Genomic DNA, 11042 nt, shown 5'->3' with positions numbered 1-11042 from the left:
GCTGACCTGGTGTGACAATTATTTTGTGGTGATGCCTGGCAGTCCCAGGCACAGCCCCGCTGCGCTTGGTGCAGACAAGACAAACCGCAGACAGCTCAGAGGAACTTGCAGCTTAAAACCTGGGTGCGCTTTTAGACAAGCCTTGAAGGTCTTCCAGAGACTTCATCCCCCGCCTCCGATGCTGCACTGGCCTAAGCAGCGTTCTTAAACGACTTTTAGGTGGAGATAGCTTCAAGCCCCTGCCTGTCCTTGGAAAAACATTCCACCTGGTCTTTCATCAAGCTTTTATCTTTACACTTTCACCCCCCTCCCCTCAATAGGAGGCATCGGGAAAAAAATCAGCAGTTATAAATATTAAAAGTTTCATCTGCACTGAGTGAACAACCCTTATCAGGCTGCACACCCGCTGCTGCTGCTGCTCTACAGGTCTCCACAGACCGCAGATTATGGATGCTTTAATCATAGCGTGTATTAACTGGAAGGCCAGATTGAAGTACCAGGCAGAGAGCGCATAAGTCACTCCTGTTATTATTTGATTTTTATCAGATGTGGGGAGCAGGGAGAGGGCTGTTCTGGGCTTTTTTGTTGTTGTTGGGTTATTTCAGTGAGCATAAAAGATAGTTTTATGAAAACATTGACAGAGTCCCCCACCCTCCCCACCCATCACTGCCTCATTCCCCCACCAGAGGATAGTGACATGGTCTCTCTGTGTTGCAAGGGACTGCCCTTGGTTTATTTTCCTGAGTTTTCATTCATTTAAAGGCCTTTCAAAGTCATCCTAGCCTGAAGGTAAAAGATAGAGCCGCTCATCAAAAGCTCGATGAGATTTGTCTTGTGAGTCAAAGGTCCAGGTGACCACAACGTTTGTGTTAATCAGCTTAGAATTTTACTTTTAAGATATTCATTGGGGGTCAGAGGGAAGTGTACATTTACATCCATAAATAGATGGAAAAGTGCAAATGCCAGCCAGAGCCCTGGGGCAGGCTTGCCCCAAGTAGAGGGATCTCTGCTCCGGGGCAGAGTCAGTGCCTGTCCTCTTCCAGCACAGTGGGACATAAGTATGCTTGGTTGCAGGCTGGCAGTGGTCCTCCAAGAAATTAGGCTTCTGTGTGTAAAATAACTCGCTTTTCGCACCGTACGTCCAGGTGTCTCAAGTGGGTATTAGGAACTGCCTAACCGGCATCCCCTGCCTGTCATCTCCACCTCTGCTCCTCTGAATTGCATGCAAGCTCCTCTCAGCGTACGGGAGCTGGACACTGACTGAGTTGATAAAGCCTGTCTTAGTCCCAAAAGGGCCAGATCCACAAGCTCCCGAGCGTGTAAAAAAGACAGTAAGAAATGCTTAGCCCCCTGACCAGCTGCTATTAGCATTAAGGTGGTTTCCCAGCCCTGAGATGGTGAAAGCTGCAGTGCAGCCATAACCCCTGTGTTTTCCACTACCTAGTTTTGAAAAACAAATGAGCTCTCGGGTAATTTACAACCCTGCTCAGGCAACGAGGGCTACAGGATCTCAGTTCGACTGACACCAGCCTTCTCCAGCACTATCATAATCAATATTCATTAACTGAAGTCTATTGGACTTGGAGATTTACTGCTATTAATAAGCCAAGAGTCTGTCTTAGTGTAGTTTATGAAGGAAATTTTAGGTCTGTTAATAAAAAGAATTGCTTTTCTGCAGTTTCTTAGCCCTGTCCCTGGGCCATGCTTGCATCTCTAAAAAGAGACAGCTGGAGCATGTGGGTAGAGCCAAAAGAGATAAAAGCAGAGGGAAGCTTATCCTCGGAGCTGGTGGAAGGCGCCTACAGCTGGGTTAGTGTATGGCCACCTTCAGAGAACTGTCTTGGTCTCCCGTAATTTTCTAAGCCGCCATCCTACATGCACACGAGAGGAGCAAAACTTGAGCTGTTGGGAACATCACCTGCTCGGCAGCAAGCCTGAGCTCTCTGGCCGCTTTGCTTGGGTACCTGGAGCACTATCAGTCAGGCGTAAGCACACCGCTGGGACCCAGGGAACTCACCCTGTGCTTTATAGCTGGAGGCTATCTGCCAGCAATGACCACCGGTTCCTCATGGGCTGTAGTGCCAACCTTCCTGAGAAATGAACCCCGACAACCAGGACAACCAGGATGCTCTAGTTGATGGTGCACGCACAGAGGATGTGAATGTCGACTCCGTCCTAGCAGAGTTAAAACCTGCAGACTCCGTGGCCTGCTGGTATCCCCATTTTGTTGATAAACAAACAGAGCGAACCTTATCAAAATGAGCAGACTGCAGTCCTGCTAATGTAGCTCTGCTCGCGCTAAAGATAATTGATGCTTTAATAACACTACACATTATCCAGATTGTGGCTGGAGTGCCGATGTGAGGAGAAGCATCAATCACAGGTTGTCGTATTTAACTTCTATCATTTAGCTGGGTGGCAAGGTGCATTCCTGTGCTGCTCTTGGGGAAAGAGTGTTGGGCTCCGAGATATGAAGTGAATGAATCATCACATCCCTTTTGCCTGCATCAGTTTCCTGCAGATTGGGAGAGTGAGGATTTACATTTTAGTTATCTCAGCTGGAGACGGGAGATACCGCGTGCTGTGGTATTGGAAACAGAGGCTTGATGACCAAGAGCTGCAGTTCCCAAGTGGAAGACCTTCAGTCTCATCTGCTGGTGAAGAGACGGGTCTCTCTGCTGGGTGTGCTGCTCTGCCCAGATGCAGTCCTCCTGCGACCTGGGCGATGGCTCCTGGAGTTGAGTAAGCCTTGAGAGAAGCTGTAGGTGAAATTTGCTGCTGTGTCACACAGGTAGACTTACAGGGGGAGGCCAGGGTGAGGGATGCAGGCGGTAAGTGAGGTCCCACCACCATGCCAGTCCTGGGGGCTGCGGGCAGGCAGCAGGGATGTCTGCAGTGATCGTCGCTGCTGCTGCCGGTTACCCAGCGTGTGCCGCAGGGCTCTGCTGTGGAGCCCAGCAGAGCGGCTCCAATTAGCTGTGTGCTTGGCTAGATCTATGGGCCAGCATGCTGTGATCTTGTTTGATACATGCCTGAAGGGTGTCTGACCACACACCAGCCTCATGCGCTCTGTGGGATGGCTCCGAGCCTCGGTGGAGCCAAAGGGAGCTGGAACGGATCCGCTTTTGCATCCTGTCCCAGGGCTTGGCTTCCTGCGCTCGGTGCGGCATGTCTAAAGCTATAGCGTGTGGCTGCTTCTAGAGATACAGTCCTCTCCTGTGAAGCTTTTCCTTGTTAAGATGACTCCTGAAGCATCCTGCCTGGCTGAAATGTTTCCTCTGGACCATGTCTGCCCGAAGGCTTACTTTTTCAAAGGTATTTAGTAAATGAACTCCTGTTATCTTTGAGGACCTGAGTATAAATATCGATGGGAGCTTTTATTCTCTTTTTCAGCTTATCAAGAGATTTATGGCCTGATTTACTTCAAACTTTCTCTTTACTTCAAACTTCCTCTTTATTTCATACTCGGCAGCAGAGACGGTTTCCCAGCAAAAATCCTCCCTGTCCTCTGTGCCCAAGAGTGGAAGTCTGGAGCCCCCCCGTCTTCCTCCTGGGGGCTGTTGCTATCACTGGCAACTTTTGCCTGGGGGCTTTGGTCCTGGTAGTCTGAGTTGCTGATGTGAAGCCTGCCAGCCAGCGTCCCACAGGCCAGTGAAGCTGGGAGCCGTCCTGCGTGGTCCTCTGCAGCACCCAGGCCCTGGGGAGCAGCTGAGAGGGGGGTTCTCCCAGCTGCCCTCCCGCATGCTCATCGCCTTGGTTGGAGGGGAATGCTGCCCTGAGTGTTCTGTACAGAGTTGGGCAGCAGGTAATTGCTATTTGGGAGTTTCATCCACTGCTGGTCTCTTATCTCCTTGTTACAAGACTGTGGAAAAAAACCTCTGCTTTTAGAAGCTGGCAGCGTGCGCTATCACGGAGAAAAACGGATTAAAAACCTCTGGTTTGAAACCAAAAAACAGGGATCGGAAAGAAAAGTGGAGTCTTTGAAACACCAGTTTAGTGTCCCACCATTTCGATGCAGAGACCGGTGAGGTCATTTGGTCTCAGAGGACGTCTGCTGTGTGAAGAGGGACGGGGGAACCGGCTCTCTGGAAACTTGCTGGTGTAGGATGACCCTGCTGGGTTATTTGTCCTAGAGCCACGCTGAAGCCAGCATGGAGTGAGGAGTGCCGAGAGAGCTGTCGTGGGAAGTAACTTCAGAAGTTGTCAGGTTAGCAGGTCGCAGAGACCAGAGCAGCACGCACAGGACTGGCCCAGGACCTGCGTTGCCATCACAGTGGCCTTTCCCATCCAGGTTCCCCCAAGCCCTGAGCACCCCGTTCCCGCTCTGCAGGGCTGGCTGCCTGCTGGGATGGAGCTCAGCCTTGGAAAGGGTGGAAGAAATAGTGGCAATTGCTCTCCCCGTCTCTGCTGTCGGGGCAACGGGTAAAAACCACAGCCTTGCTGATGATTAGCACGATAGCTGCAGTAGTCGTTATTGCAACGATGACAGTCCCGGGCTCAAGTGATTGGGGGAAGGCAGAGGAAAAGAGGGAACCCCGGTGCGGTGAGGACACAGTGCCATGGAGAAAGCAAGGGCTGCGTGGAACGGGGCTGCAGTCAGGGCACTGCAGGCAGATCTGACCCAGAGCTGCCCGGGGGCTTTGCCTGCTCCCCCCCGGCCCTGAGGGACCAGAGCCGGGCCAGTGAATCGGGGCCGGTGACCACTAGAGGACGGTGCAGACCGGGCCAGGCGGCTCGGCTCAGTGTGCTGCCAAGGCACGGCTCCTGCACGACACTTATGTCTGTGTAGGAAAGGTAATACACATCCCATCTGCTACGAGATTAAACCGAAGCCTCCGATTCCTGCAGCTCCCCTGGGAATGCATGTGCCCACCCGGGCTGGAGCATCGACACCAGCGCGGAAGGTGCGTAACCACGTAGGAGAGTAAATCCCCCAGCACACCAGAGAGACGTGGGGGTTAGCGGGACCTGTGGTGGACCTGCCTGAGAAACTGCCCCGCCATGATCCCCTCGTGCCGTGAGGGGGGGATGGCTTTGCAGGACTGAGGATGATGGAAAGGGAGGGGGGAGAAACACAAATCACAGGGTGCCAGGCTGCGTTTTGGTGCGAGGTGATTGCGGGGTGGCCTGGGCCAGTGCCCTGCCTTTCTCTTGCTAGGGTTGTCTCACAGGTGTCTCGGCAGGTGTTGCGAGGTAGGGGAAGGAGATGATCGCGCTTTGAATGAACGGTGCCGGTTTCTTCTCCCAGCGTTGTGCTTGCAGGCTCTGGTAAGGTAAGACTCCAACCCTCCTTTGGTCCGGGTGACTTGTGTGTCACCGGTTGAGACGACTGAGCCCGTGTCAGTGAATGGTTTGCTTGCTGATGCTCCATCGCTCTGCTGCGTGAACAGCCTTCTCCTGGTTCTTCTCGAAGTAGCCCCATGTGGCATTTCGTCCTTATGTTTTTAAAGCATGTCCTAAAAATTTTTAGTCCCAATTTAGGAAAAGGTTCTGATTGAGGGTAGCACTTAAATATCTGCTTTAAATGTCTTGGCAGGTGAGATGTAAATTTGTGCTTTAGAGCACTCATCTGTCTTTAATGCTCCAATGAATTCCTTACTGAGGAGCTGGGGTGGCAAAGCACCCGCCAGAGAACATCTGAACAAAATACCAACGGGGCAAAGACTGCAGCCCCAAGTGCCAGGCTTGGTCTCAGAGATCCCCTCAGCCTAAGCAGCAGCTCCATCTCCAAAAACCGTATGGCAAGACCAAGCACTCGGTGCAACCAGACCGCAGTGCAGGAAACCTGCAGGAGAGGCTCTGCTTGCTGGCAGGGAGGGTGGGCTTGGCAGCTCTTCTGTCCCCAGAGCTGCCCCTGGGGACGGGGCTGGTTTTGGCGTGCTGGGACCCTGCCTACATGGTCAGCTCTGAGCCCGGGGTATGCTTAATCCGCTATCAATATCGTATCTTTTGTGAAAGTCACCTTCTCATGACGATTGGCGGGAGTCACTGGCTGCAGTTGAAGAGTCCCAGCCCTACTTCAGTGTTACGGAGAAAATGAGGGGAGAAGGGTCTTCTGGTGCGGGTTTGTCCTTCTGCTGAACAAGTACTTTACCTCAGCAAAACGTGTGCAAGAGTATGTAAAAATCAGGCTGGTGCCTGATATTCAGCCATGGGCTCAGAAAAGAGAGTCTCATGGCCTCTTCTGGCTTTCAATCTGACGATGGGTGACAGATGCTCATACAGATAAATAACGAGGAGAGGGGAACATCCATTTAAACATTCATCCCAGCCACCCAGTCGGAACTACCCCTTTATCACTCTGTAACGCATCATAAAGGCTCTCTTGATGGTTTTCTACTGCGTATAGCAAAACAGAGCTGGGTTCTGTTTCTGGTTTAGCTGTTTCTAACACTACTCGTCATTGCTATATCTAAACATGATCTTACTTTGATAATAGGACTCCAAGCAGTGATAAAACAAAGTGAGATTAAAATAACTACATAATAAAATTCCAGATTAAGCTGAAACTATGGTAAATCTTTCAGAGCTGTAGAAAGGTAATAGCTAAGCTGCATGGACTCAGTATTTTGTTGAATGACTGTGATAAAATGTGTTGATCCACATTATAGTTTTATGTCTGTTTCTGTATAATAACCGTAACTACAGTTCAGCTGCAGTTAGGTACTTAAAAGGATCTCCTTCAAATGTATAACTTGTTGCATGTCTTTTGTTTGGCTTTTATAACCTCCAAATATTAAAAAAAAAGACTTTTCTTGTGCAATAATAAATGATGGGTATTGACTCATCCCTGGGCACAGGGGCTGTTAAGAAAATAGGAAGGACAGATCCCTTCTCCCCTGCTAGGAGCTCTTTGGTTTTCCTGATTCAGCATGGTACCCCTGCAAGTCCTGAATTAAGACTGTACCTGTAAGGGAGAGGGAAGGGGGGGGGGTCACAGGTGCCCCTGCACTTTGTGAGTGGCCGGGACTCCCCTTTGCCTCGTCTCTGACACATGGAGCTGCGTGTCACAGGTTTTACAGCCAGGCAGCTGGTCACTCGTCCCTTAATGGCAAGCTGCCTAATGGCGCAATCAACCTCCCGGCCACCGGTTCCCATCTGCCAGCAACGACGATGTGACCCTTGGCTTTTGGCTGAGGCCTTGTCATGGCTCTGACGGCACTTGAGAGCTGTGAATCGTCTCGGCCCCGTTTGCTAGTTGCTGGAGAAGCCTGCCGCGTGTCTGATGGCAAATGCTGCTTCCTGAGGGAGGAAGCTGTGGAGCGGCCCCTGAAGCGATGCACCAGTCAGCTGCGGGGACCTTGGGTTGCTGCTTGCATCCAGCACTTCTCACGTAACATCGTATGCTTTTGGTTCATGAAGAAGAGCAGAGTCGGGCCAGGGAGGGTGAACGCAGCGTTGGGAACTGGGCTGGGTGAGCTGCCCGAGCCCTGTGCTCAGCTCAGGCTGCCTGTGGTCAGCCTCACGCTAAGCAGCTTACAAGGAGCTGGGGTTGTGATCACCCGCAGCAGCAATCAGGGCTGCGGTTCCTCCTCGGGCACAGCATCTGGTGCAGGAAGAGAAATGACTCCTCCTTTTATCATGCTGAGCTCACAGTACAGGCTTGCAAATCTGGGAGCCGAATTGCTCGCAGAACAAGTTACGGATCTTCTTGCTTTACAGAACTGATGGAACTTTTGTATTCTTTTGATTTACTATTTATTCTTTCAGTTCAGATCAGTGATCCGGCACTTGGCTCTGCTTAGTGTATTGATTAGTCCAGAATCTCATCTGCCACTTTGCTGCAAGATATTGTAAAACTATTGTAAAGCCCTGAAACATTTCCGAAATAATATCGGGGCCTTAGAAATTATTTAGCAGCGTGATCCGGCCAGGGACCCGCCTCAGCCTGGGCCCATGGCAGCCCACTTGTTGCTGGAGTTTTGCTCTGCAAGAGGAGTCCAGGTGAAGCCCCTGCAATGGCAGAGTGTCACGGCACGCTGTGGGGCTCTGCCGCCTGAGAGCGGGGCTGGCAGTGCTGGCAGCGTGTCCATGGTGCTAAGCCCGATCCCTTTCCCCTCCCGTGGCCGTGCCATATAGCAGCTATGCAGTGAGGGGACAGCGGGGACCATCCGCTGTGTGTTCCTTGACCCCGTCAGGGAAACCTGAGCGTTGCCACAAAGAGGGAGAGGGCCTTTTGCAGGCTTTGAGAGGGACGGGAGGGAAGGAAGCTCAGACTGCAGTGCTGGCTCACAAAGGGGTTTTTCTCCACCCAGGCAGGAGTGGGAGTATGTGCCACGAGAAAAGGCTCTGTAGACATGTCAGATGCAGAGCTTTGAATTCCTTGAGTGACATTTTCCTTCCAATTAACAGAGTGGAGGTTTTTCCCCCTGCTCTGGACCACTGCAGAGTGCTGACCCTGATCCTCTGGGATGGACCTGATGGGCGTTCAGGCTGCTCCTAAAAGCCCTTGCATCAGTGATGGACAGACTGACTGACAGAGCTGTCTGTCCTCCAGTCTCATGGGTCAGGTATGTGGGGGTAAGGCACAGCGGCCAAATGCTTCTCCCCAGCAGAGTATCCCTCTCCAAGGACCCCCTTCACTCTGGCCTCAGAGCTGGATTTCAGTCCTTCCGAACCGGCTGATGTTAGAGAAGGAGACTTTGAATTTTGAACATGCAAGAACTTGCCTCTGTAGGCTTGAATTACTTACGGAGTGTAAATGATGCCTGAATCCTAATGTACATTTCAGCATGAACGTTACGGAGTGGATGATAACTTCACTAATTCCACTGACATTGCACCAAAGATTAATTCACCCTGGGGTGTTCGCTGGCAAATGCACCACCGTCAATCCCTGCTTATTCCCCCGAAACACTCAAGTTTTTGTTGACTCGTGAGCCAGGAGGACCCCAGAAGAGAGGCGGGGAGTGGGAAGTAACAACAATATGTCTGTACATTGGAAAGGTAAATTTCTCCCTCAGAAAAAATTATCCCAAGGGTTAGCAAGTCACCAGTAAATACAGCAGCAGCCTAGAGCTGAAGAGAGTCCCTGGTAGATGAGAAGATCGAGCCTGGAAGGCTGCTGTCAGAGAAACCAGCAGGACTGAAGTCTCCCGTGGTCTGGGACTAACGCTGACCCTGCCTGTAACAGGCAAGAGCAGTAGCGGGTACAGCATGGCTGGGAAGGGAAGGTTGATTTGCCTGGCAGAATGTGCATTTTAATTGCTCATTTTCTTTCTTTTTTTATGTGATTTGATTGTGAATTATGTTTTCTGCATTTGTAATTAGAGGGTAGAGCAGATGGTGAGGCTTTGTCTGAAGTGATACAGCCATTGAAATAACTCATGCTACTGGCTGACAGTTTGCGAGAAAGGGTGTGTTACGCCATGAAGATACCCTGGGAGTTGCTCTAACAGGGACCCACTTTCTAAACAGTCCAAGACAGATCTTTAAATGATAGAAATCAGCATCGCCCCACTGAAATCAGCACCCAGGCTGCTTTACAGCACCTAGAAATCTGCTTGCCTGGGAGAAACTGTTTTGCCCTTACACCTAGAAATGCCTGCTCTTAGACTGTGTTTGCAGTCAGCTGTGCTGTATTTATTCACATGTAACATGCCACAGCCAGCCCACAACATGCTAGCTGGGTTTCCTTGCTTGTGAGTTTGAAAGGGACAGCTCTTCGCATCCTTGGGAGATGCCCAGCTCTGCTTTGTCCCCATATCCTGCACTGAGAAGCAGGATTCTGTAATTCAAAACTTCCAGCAGAAGTTACAAAGCTGGACTTTGAGAGAGAAACCTTGGAAAGTTGCGAGAGTTCAATGAAGGGTAAAAATCACTTTGCCTCTCTCTGTGTCAGCCAGACATTTCCATTCATCAGCTTCCCACTCGGTTAGTGATTTGCAGAGAAAATGTTGGACTAGAGTCTCAAAGCAGTAATGAATCCTAATCATATTTTTGAAAAAGAGAGAGAACCCCTTCCTAGAAAGTTGCTTAAATATGTTTTAGCCTTTCATTCATGTCTTCTTTTATCAGACACAAGGTTTTGGTGATATGCCAGTAGGCAGAGCAGGGAGCTGAGCTGGTAAGTCTTTTTCTTGGACCTGTGGTTGAACGGGCCTTTTCCTTTTCTAATTTCTGTACCTCTCCAATAGACCTTGGACAGCTCTGTGATACTTTTGATATAGTATTCTAGTGAAAATAATTGTAGTGAAAACCCGCGTAGTTCCTGTGCGTCATTTTCCATAGTTCAGTTTTATTATTAGGAAAGCAAGTATCTGCTGCAAGTGCTGGGCAAAGTGCTGCACGCCGGGTTGAGACCACCGCAGGAGGAGTGTGACCCGATCTGTGTTTGCAGAAAGCAGAGGAGCAAGGCTTTGGGTGGGGGCTGAGGAAAATTAGATTCTTAACTCTGCTGGGGATTTGGTGCCCTGGGGACCGGACCTTGCGGGGCTGAGTCTCCTGGGCAGAGGGCACATCACCCAGAGGGCACATACGCTGCCAAGGGAAGTCAGTCGTGCACTGGTGATTTTGCCTCTGTTGAGAGTCTCCTTAATCTCATGCCTATGTAGACACACCTAGAGCAGATTAAAGGAAAAAAAGAAAAGAAGATTTCAGTGTAATGTTACCTTCCCTGCATGACTGAACTCTTTCTGAAGTACACACACTGTGATTTTTTTTGGCAAGGTGCAGGCTGCATTGTGTTATGCTGGGGATAAATAGCGGTGTGGGCACCTTCCCACCCTGCTCGCTCCCCAGAAGGTAGCCTTCACTTACAGGTATTTATCCTTTGGCAGTTAGCTTAAATTGGGTCTGGCCTGCAATTTGGTCTTATCTGAGCCAAGTGAAAGACTCAGAGGTTTGAATCTACAAGAAGATGTCTTACAGTGCAGAGTTGTCCATCTGTGAGCAGGAGACCACGTTCTTCTCGTGTTCTTCCCTGTTGGGACCTGAAGCAATCAGGGATCACACGAGCCGGCTGGGCGGGAGACAGCACAGAGCAGCCTGGGGCCGCTCGGTCCCAGGGGACAACCTGCACGTGCGGGGGTGTGTGCAGGGAT

This window comes from Aptenodytes patagonicus, chromosome 15, assembly GCF_965638725.1.
Source record: "Aptenodytes patagonicus chromosome 15, bAptPat1.pri.cur, whole genome shotgun sequence".
NCBI lineage: Eukaryota > Metazoa > Chordata > Aves > Sphenisciformes > Spheniscidae > Aptenodytes > Aptenodytes patagonicus.
Note: the sequence above shows the minus strand (reverse complement) of the source record.